At 45.4% G+C, this 10,393-nt stretch overlaps 1 long non-coding RNA gene across 1 annotated transcript; it reads right to left on the bottom strand.

The window, feature by feature from the left end:
* Positions 1–3,380: 3,380 nt before the first annotated feature.
* On the bottom strand, positions 3,381–9,429 carry LOC139569952 (uncharacterized). Its single transcript, XR_011673981.1, has 2 exons — positions 9,295–9,429; positions 3,381–9,003 (listed from the first exon to the last, which is right to left on the bottom strand). It is a non-coding gene; the product is annotated as an uncharacterized lncRNA (long non-coding RNA).
* Between the last annotated feature and the right edge of the window lie 964 nt (positions 9,430–10,393).

The raw sequence follows: 10,393 nt of genomic DNA, 5'->3' as shown, positions 1-10,393 counted from the left end.
GCGCTATAAATGATTGGACAACGCAAAGATTCGTAGATGCCTTACCAAACTCCATCCACCTTCCCAAGGACATTGGAGTACAAACATCAGTTAACCACCTGACTGAGGATCTAAATTTAACCTTGTGTAATACCCTAGATGCAGTCACACCTCTAAAAAGAAAAACCTTGATCACAAGAAATTAGCTCCCTGGTATACAGAAAATACCAGAGATCTGAGGCAAGCTTCCAGAAAATTGGAACGGAAATGGCTAGCTTGGAAAGTACCGTGCAATATCGAAGAGTCCTCACTGCTGCTCGATCAGCCTACTTTTCCAACCTAATCGAGGGGCGAATAAAAACTATCTAAAATCTATTTTTGATACTGTTGCAAAGCTAACTAAAAAGGAACATTCTCCTATTCCAACTAAACTACTGAAAGCGCTACTTCCTGTGCTTGTCCCTCCTATGTTGAACATAATTAACAGTTCCCTATCCTCCGGATCTGTACCAAACTCAGTAAAAGTGGCAGTAATAAAGCCTTTTCTGAAAAAGCCAAACCTTGACCATATATCGAATCTCCAATTACTATTAATGTATACGAAATGCTTCAGTCTTGTTTTAGACCCCATCATAGTACTGAGACGGCACTCGTGAAGGTGGTAAATTACCTTTTAATGGCGTCAGACTGAGGCTCTGCATTTGTCCTCGTGCTCCTAGACCTTAGTGCTGCTTTTGATACCATCGATTATCACATTCTTTTGGAGTGATTGGAAACCCTAATTGGTCTACACGGACATGTTCTTGTCTGGTTTAGATGTTATCTGTGGGTAAGATATCAGTTCGTCTCTGTGGATGGTTTGTCCTCTGACAAATCAACTGTACATTTCGGTGTTCCTCAAGGGTCCGTTTTAGGACCACTATTGTTTTCACTATATATTCTACGTCTTGGTGATGTCATTCGGAAACACAATGTCAACTTTCACTGCTATGCGGGCGACACACAGTTGTACATTTCGATGAAACATGGTGAAGCCCCAAAATCGCCCTCCCTGGAAGCCTGTGTTTCAGACATAAGGAAGTGGATGGCGGAAAATGTTTTACTTTTAAACTCGGACAAAACAGAGATGCTACATCTAGATCCCAAGAAACAAAGAGATCTGATGTTTGATCTGACAATTAATCTTGATGGTTGTACAGTCGTCTCAAAGAAAACTGTGAAGGACCTCGGCGTTACTCTGAACCCTGATCTCTCTTTTGACGAACATATCAATAATATTTCAAGGGCAGCTTTTTTCCATTTCATTAGATTGCAAAAAACAGAAACCTTTTGTCCAAAAATGATCCAGAAAAGCTAACCCATGCTTTTGTCACTTCTAGATTAGACTACTGCTTATCCGGCTTTCCAGATAAGGGACAAAATAAACTTCAGTTGATGCTAAACACAGCTGCTAGAATCTTGACTAGAACCCAACATTTTTTATCATATTACTCCAGTGCTAGCCTCTCTACACTGGCTTCCTGTTAAGGCTAGGGCTGATGTCAAGGTTTTGCTGGTAGGAGTACAAAGCACTCCTACCCATCTCTCCGATTTGGTCCTGTCGTACATACCTACACGTACGCTACAGTCACAATACACAGGCCTCCTTACTGTCCATAGAATTTCTCCTATAGAGCTCAATTTTTATGGAATGGTCTGCCTATCCACGTGAGAGACGCAGACTCGGTCTCAACCTTTAAGTCTTTACTGAAGACTCATCTCTTCAGTAGGTTCTATGATTGAGTGTCTGGCCCAGGAGTGTGAAGGTGAACAGCATGGCACTGGAGTGACTGTCCTTGCTGTCTCTGCCTGGCCTGCTCCGCTCTCTTCACTGTGATTCTCCACCTTTTTATTCATTTATTGTACCTTTATTTAACTAGGCAAGTCATTTAAGAACAAATTCTTATTTTCAAATGATGGCCTAGGAAACAGTGGGTTAAACTGCCTTGATCAGGGGCAGAACGACAGATTTGTTTTACCTTGTCAGCTCTGGGATTCGATCTTGCAACCTTTCGGTTACAAGTCCAACGCTCTAACCACTAGGCTACCTGCCGTCCCTACACTCTAACCACTAGGCTACCTGCCGTCCCTACACTCTAACCACTAGGCTACCTACCGTCCCTACACTCTAACCACTAGGCTACCTACCGTCCCTACACTCTAACTACTAGGCTACCTGCCGTCCCTACACTCTAACCACTAGGCTACCTACCGTCCCTACACTCTAACCACTAGGCTACCTACCGTCCCTACACTCTAACCACTAGGCTACCTACCGTCCCTACACTCTAACCACTAGGCTACCTACCGCCTCTGACCCTAGTATGTGGGCTGAGTCTGTCTTACTAGTGCTCTTCCATTCCATCCCTAAGAGGGGTGCATCACGTCGTGCCAGGATTTTTTCACTATACTCGACGACTGGGTTGAGTCACTGACGTGATCTTCCTGTCCGGTTTTGTGCGATGGATGAGATCTTTGTGGGCTATACTCAGCCTTGTCTCATAGTAGTACGTTGGTGGTCTGTTGATATCCCTCTAGTGGTGTGGGGGCTATGCTTTGGCAAAGTGGGTTGGGTTTAATCCTGCCTGGTTGGCCCTGTCCGGGGGTATCGTCGGACAGGGCCTGTTTCCCCCGACACCCCGTCTCAGCCTCCAGTATCTGTGCTGCAATAGTCTACGTGCCGGGGGACTAGGTATCTGGTGTCCTGGGTGAACTTAAGTCTCTCGCTCGCTCTACCTTTGGAAGCTCGACAATGAAAAGCCAACTGACATTTACTCCTGAGGTGCTGACCTGTTGCACCCTCTACAACCACTGTGATTATGATTTGACCCTGCTGGTCATCTATGAACATTTGAACATCTTGGCCATGTTCTGTTATAATCTCCACCCGGCACAACCAGAAGAGGACTGGCCACCCCTCAGAGCCTGGGTTCCTCTCTAGGTTTCTTCCTAGGTTCCTGCCTTTCCAGGGAGTTTTTCTGCCGATGTAAAAAAAAAGGCCTTAGAAATAAATTTGAATTGATCCGACTCTGGGTAAGTAAAAAGGGCATTATTGCCAATGTAACCGATGTGAAATGGCTAGCTAGTTAGCGGTGGTGTGCGCTAGTTAGCGGTGGTGCGCGCTAGTTAGCGGTGGTGTGCGCTAATAGCGTTTCAATCGGTGACGTCACTCGCTCTGAGACCTGAAGTAGTTGTTCCCCTTGCTCTGCAAGGGCGGCGGCTTTTGGGTAACGATAGGTGTCAGTTGTTGATGTGTGCAGAGGGTCCCTGGTTCAAACCCAGGTAGGGGCGAGGAGAGGGACGAAAGTTAAACTGTTACACCAACATCTCATACTAACCCTTTAATGAGGGAGGGGGATCCCTTTCAGTGTGATTTCTTTTAATAGAAATTAAAATATCATCAGTAGATAAAATGGTTGAAAATGTTTTCAATTTTTACTTAATTCAGGAAAAGGACATATGCAATGTTAACACTCTTACCTAGAAACATTCAGAGTTTTCGAAGACAATTCATCATACATTTCAGAGGTATTAAACACCGCTGAGAGGAAAGCTCAGAGTTATGACTTAAGAGTTCTAGAACACTGGTTCAAATGGAGTCCAAACGGTCAGGGAGGTGTGTGTGTGTGTGTGTGTATGTGTGTATATATGTGTGTGTATGTGTATATATGTGTGTGTGTGTATGTGTATATATGTGTGTGTGTATGTGTCTGTCTGTCTGTGTGTGTGTGTGTGTGTGTATATATGTGTGTGTGTGTGTATATATGTGTGTGTATGTGTATATATGTGTGTGTGTGTGTATGTGTATATATGTGTGTGTATGTGTGTATGTGTGTGTGTATGTGTGTGTCAAACAGTTTCAAATCAATGCCTTGCTTGGACATTATAGACTAGTGGATAATCTAACAGTGACATATTTTTTTGTTTGTTGCTGTGGCCACATTTCAGTATCAACAGTGTCGTAATTATTAGTGCACACCATAGCAAAATGTTTTGCAACGACAAAACAATTGCTTTTCTTAAAAATCGGGCAAGTTCAGGGGGTGTATTCATTATGACGATTCTGTTTCAAAACGTTTTGCAACAGAAACGGTTTACTCCAAACGGGAAAACGATTTGCAATGGAAAAAAAACGACAGTTTCTATTGGACAATTCAGGTAAGGTCCCTCCCCGTTTCAATCTGTTTGCTCTCGTTTGGTTCTTAAGAGGTAAAAATAGTTTCCGTTGCAAGATGTAATGAATAAACCCCCCCTGTCTTTTCCTGTACATTATCTTCTGTTTAGTGCCTAATGAATATGACCCAAGTTTCTGTCACAGCAATACGAGTGTAATCATACCGAGGCTCATTATTGTCCAGTGGAAATTAGAATAGCCCCAAAAAGGTAAATTAGAGCATATATAACCTACAACACTGAGTAGCTTAAAAAAAAACAGATCGTTCACATTATATATCAGTGTCAAATCATAACATTTGTTCATTTGATAGTTACAGGTTATTATTATAACTACATACATGGTTGTACCTGCTGCTGTGGCAATACGGAAGTCTGACTGTGTTCAAATAGGCCGTACCCACAGGGCTGTCTGTGCCAGAAGGAGAAGACAATAATATGACATATAATACAATAGATATGCTATTTATAATAATAGTAATATACACTGAGTGGACAAAACATTAAGAACACCTGCTCTTTCCATGACATAGACTGACCAGGTGAATCCAGGTGAAAGCTATGATCCCTTATTGATGTCACTTGTTAAATCCACTTCAATCTGTGTAGATGAAGGGGAGGAGACAGGTTAAAGGATTTTTAAGCCTTGAGACATTTGACACATGGATTGTGTATGTGTGCCATTCAGAGGGTGAACGGGCAAGATCAAATATCTAAATGCCTTTGAACGGGGTATGGTAGTAGACGCCAGGCGCACCAGTTTGAGTGTGTCAAGAACTGCAACGCTGCTGGGTTTTTCACGCTGAACAGTTTCCCCTGTGTATCAAGAATGGTCCACCACCTTAAGGATATCCAGCCAACTTGACACAACTGTGGGAAGCATTGGCGTCAACACGGACCAGTATCCCTGTGGAATTATTCTGACACATTGTAGAGTCCATGTCCCGACGGCTGTCCTGACGGTAATGGGGGGAGGAGGGAGGGGGGCAACTCAATATTAGTGTGTTTGTAATGTTTTGTAACTCAGTGTATATATTATTATTATAATATATTATACTATTCTTACAGAACTACTGATACAAACGTAATGCCTTAAAATAAAAAATAAGTTGTTTAATACTGAGTGAGTCCATCATTTTAGTGTACAGAAACCGACAGTACATTATGTATATACTAGTACTATATATATATAGTACATCAAATCTGTACTATGCAGTAGATTTGTTACTTGGGTGAAGCACATTTCTCTTCAGGGGCTTCTGAACGAGCCGAAGTCACATCACAATAGGAAAGCTGCTCAGCATGTATTGGTTCAGTCCAGTGACGGACTTCCCAAATTAGCGCTAAGAAAAACAGGACATTTGTTCATTTCTATTTATGTATATCCACAATGTGGAACCAAGAGTTTTAAACACAAGTTAATTGTTTCTATCTAACAGTATATAGCACATAGCTCGGCTAAACCTGCTCTGAGAGGTACACTACGAAGCACGATCAATGAGTTAGCCAGCTAACTGAATGGGCACGGTCTAGATGACTCAACAAAAAACACATATTTAACTGTAGCTTTCTTTATGAAACAGACAATCAATAGTTATTTATTGTTTATCAAAGTTAGCTGGCTAACTAAATTGATCCTGTTTTGTAGTAGATCCCTGAAGGTTAAACCAGGCTATAAAAATCGGTTCTGCCTCACTTTGGGGAAAAAACTAAGCTGGTCATTGGTTCCGTCAGTGGAATATTGTAACGAGTTGAAGAGAGCAACATGACATCATGATTATTGCAGAACAACTTGAAGTAAAGATATATATTTTTTTAAATTATGGATTTGGTATCATCCATTTAGATTTTACCAGATGAATGTGATTCCGTAGAAATTGCTAGTATTCTGTTCAACAACAATACGCCTAAGAATATCAATAAAAACAGTGATCAAGTCTTACAGCGTTAAGACTCATTTTTACGCGTCCGAAAGGGCGTCCTATTCCCTATTACAGGACTGAGCCCTATGGGCCCAGCCCAAAAGTAGTGCACTAAATAGGGGGATGCCATGTGGGACACAGACGTTTTGCGCAGTCGGTCTGTTCCGTCCTGGCTGAGCCGCGATATGTTTACATGTCACCATAGTAACCCACCGGGTTCAACAGCACTCCAGGTGGCAGTTGGGACACTGTCGTTTGTAACAATGCTCCGTAAATCATCTACACTGTTTACAATATACACCTCTACATGATGCAGTATCTATCGCTAGTCTCAATATTCACGTCGTAATTGGATGAGGCAGAATTTAAGACAATCCCTAAACCAATCAGAAGCCATCTAAAAACGGGACACATGTTACAGAGTTGGCAGAAAGGAGAAAACCTTCCTACATCCAACAAAGATTATTATTATTATTATGTTTCCTAAATAAAACAAACCAACCAACAGACAGTGAAACAACCTTTTGTACAGTGATTGTAAACACCAAAATAAAGAGGCTTGTCTTGAGATGAGAGTCACAAGAGGAGCTAGCTAGAACACAGAGGCGGTCCAGTCAGAGCAGGGGCCAGGCTCACAGAGACGGGCCAGTCAGAGCAGGGGCCAGGGTCACAGAGACGGGCCAGTCAGAGCAGGGGCCAGGCTCACAGAGACGGGCCAGTCAGAGCAGGGGCCAGGCTCACAGAGACGGGCCAGAGCAGGGGCCAGGCTCACAGAGACGGGCCAGTCAGAGCAGGGGCCAGGGTCACAGAGACGGGCCAGTCAGAGCAGGGGCCAGGCTCACAGAGACGGGCCAGTCAGAGCAGGGGCCAGGCTCACAGAGACGGGCCAGAGAAGGGGCCAGGCTCACAGAGACGGGCCAGTCAGAGCAGGGGCCAGGCTCACAGAGACGGGCCAGTCAGAGCAGGGGCCAGGCTCACAGAGACGGGCCAGTCAGAGCAGGGGCCAGGGTCACAGAGACGGGCCAGTCAGAGCAGGGGCCAGGCTCACAGAGACGGGCCAGTCAGAGCAGGGGCCAGGCTCACAGAGACGGGCCAGTCAGAGCAGGGGCCAGGCTCACAGAGACGGGCCAGTCAGAGCAGGGGCCAGGCTCACACAGACGGGCCAGTCAGAGCAGGGGCCGGGCTCACAGAGACGGGCCAGTCAGAGCAGGGGCCAGGCTCACAGAGACGGGCCAGTCAGAGCAGGGGCCAGGGTCACAGAGACGGGCCAGTCAGAGCAGGGGCCAGGCTCACAGAGACGGGCCAGTCAGAGCAGGGGCCAGGCTCACAGAGACGGGCCAGTCAGAGCAGGGGCCAGGGTCACATTCAGGAGGCAAACGTTGTGGAACATTGTGGAACGTTGTAGATAGAAATGTTAAGAAAAGAGTTGACATGATTCCTTATTCCACATTTCAGAGAGCCGTATTTGTTCTACATAACATATTTATATCTGAAGGTTCAACAACGCTGTGTCCTCCCCCTGCTGAACGCGTCCATAGTAACAGGAAGGAGAGGCCTGGGGGAAACTACAGGTCACAGACCAAGAGTTCAAGGGTCGAGCTCTCCCTCTACCGAAGAACACGGTCCCACAGAGTCCTAGCCGGAGGAGGCTGAGGTTGCACAATTACAGAAACTTTCCCAAAGTTCCTAGGTTTTTTCCCCCAGAAATCCCTTATCCCAATAAACTTCTAACCAACATATTGAAAAACCTGGGAACTCTGGGACAATTTGGGGAATTTTTTGCAACCATAGTTGTGGGATGCAAAACAGGGTAGAGGTTAGGCTGTCATATCCACTTCATTATCTGCTTCCTGGGGGCATCTTCCTCTCCACTAGGGGCTCTGGACTGCCTTCAGTTATGTTAGGGCGGCTCCATTAGGGCTCAGTCTGGAGCCGCAGTCCCACTACAGTCGCTCAGGGCAGGACAGGGCCAGAAGACAGAGCGACCTTGTTGTTACGAGGGACAGTATCCATGTTCCATGATCCATCCATCCATCCACAGTTGTTTTTTTTGTTGTTTTTTTTATGTCGAAACAAGTAGTTAAATGATTATTAAAGTTTTCAGACCAACTTAAAAATAACCATGCCTAAAAATAAATACCATTTCCAAAAAAAGGCTATTTTACAAATCCAGAGTTTTTGTTGCTGAACAACAAAAATGAAAAGCAGAGGAGTGTTTAGTTCAGTTTGTTACAGTGGTCGTCGTCATGGTGACCACATTCCTTTTTTATTTTATTTTTTACACAGGGTTGGAACCACCCAGAGACTCCCGGAGACCGTCGGGACAGAGCAGGGGGAGACCAGAGCAGGCGAACAGTGTGTGTGTGTGTGTGTGATGCTGACAGACATTTCTCCTCCTCCTCTTCTTCATCTTCTCATATTAGGCTGCTTATTGTGACGAAGCCTCTAGGGCACAGAGACGATTAGGGGTGCAGGCAGAACAGGCAAAGGATTATGGGAAGGAAAGATCTCTCCTTCACAGTCAGCGCTAGATCAATAGTTGTAAGGGAGAGTTACCCGTCCTTTAGTAGACACACTGTGTGTGTGTGTGGTGTGTGTGGTGTGGTGTGTGTGGTGTGGTGTGTGGTGTGTAGACAATGTAATAGTCTGTTCAGGACTTCAAGGTTAGTGGTCTATCCATGTCTTTTAAAGCTGTGTCCGTCCGTTTCAGCTCTGTAGCTTAACACACTAGGTCAGTGCATCCATCCACTCGGTGAAATTAAACTTTAGTTTCTGCCATCTCAGTCTCATCTTCTCTCTCCCCGTCCTCCGTCTCCACCCTGACAGCCGTCTCCGGCGTCCCCTGACGTCAGTGCCGCACCTCGTTAGCAAGGAGACTGTCCTCGCCGCTCTGGAAGAAAAAGGAGAATACTTTATTGTCCAATCACTTGCAGAGTAAGAGGAACTCATCTTTATGCTCACAACAACCCAATCCCCCCGAGGACACACACACACACACACACACACACACACACACACACACACACACACACACACACACACACACACACACACACACACACACACACACACACACACACACACACACGAGGAGTTGGAAGTTAAGCTGCAGGGCAGCACCCCCCGGGGAGAAATTACAAGAATTGAAGCGCCTTGCTCAAAGGGTACGTCGGCAGGCTACCTGGAAGTCGGCCTCGTTGAGGCTGTTCCCCACTTGGATGATCTCCTCGTCCTGCGAACCCTCGCTGACCCCGCTGCCAGCCGAACCCAGCTCGTCTAAGCTGGGGTCCTGGAGGACCGAGGCAATGTACATCTGCTGTTGTTGGGAAAGAAGAAGAAGAGAGGAGGGATAGAAAGGAGGAGAAAGGTCAGGGAGAGGTCGTCTAGACTGAGAAAACGGTACTTACTGAAGGGAGAGGTAGTCTAGACTGAGGAAATGGTACTTACTGCTGACTTATTGAAGGGAGAGGTAGTCTAGACTGACTTATTGAAGGGAGAGGTAGTCTAGACTGACTTATTGAAGGGAGAGGTAGTCTAGACTGAGGAAACGGTACTTACTGCTGACTTATTGAAGGGAGCGGTAGTCTAGACTGAGGAAACGGTACTTACTGCTGACTTATTGAAGGGAGAGGTAGTCTAGACTGAGGAAACGGTACTTACTGCTGATTTATTGAAGGGAGAGGTAGTCTAGACTGAGGAAACGGTACTTACTGCTGACTTATTGAAGGGAGAGGTAGTCTAGACTGAGGAAACGGTACTTACTGCTGACTTATTGAAGGGAGAGGTAGTCTAGACTGAGGAAACGGTACTTACTGCTGACTTATTGAAGGGAGAGGTAGTCTAGACTGAGGAAACGGTACTTACTGCTGACTTATTGAAGGGAGAGGTAGTCTAGACTGAGGAAACGGTACTTACTGCTGACTTATTGAAGGGAGAGGTAGTCTAGACTGAGGAAACGGTACTTACTGCTGACTTATTGAAGGGAGAGGTAGTCTAGACTGAGGAAACGGTACTTACTGCTGACTTATTGAAGGGAGAGGTAGTCTAGACTGAGGAAACGGTACTTACTGCTGACTTATTGAAGGGAGAGGTAGTCTAGACTGAGGAAACGGTACTTACTGCTGACTTATTGAAGGGAGAGGTAGTCTAGACTGACTTATTGAAGGGAGAGGTAGTCTAGACTGAGGAAACAGTACTTACTGCTGACTTATTGAAGGGAGAGGTAGTCTAGACTGACTTATTGAAGGGAGAGGTAGTCTAGACTGAGGAAACAGTACTTA

This window comes from Salvelinus alpinus, chromosome 3, assembly GCF_045679555.1.
Source record: "Salvelinus alpinus chromosome 3, SLU_Salpinus.1, whole genome shotgun sequence".
NCBI classification, from domain to species: Eukaryota; Metazoa; Chordata; class Actinopteri; order Salmoniformes; family Salmonidae; genus Salvelinus; species Salvelinus alpinus.
Note: the sequence above shows the minus strand (reverse complement) of the source record. Positions and strands in the feature narration are given on the sequence as shown.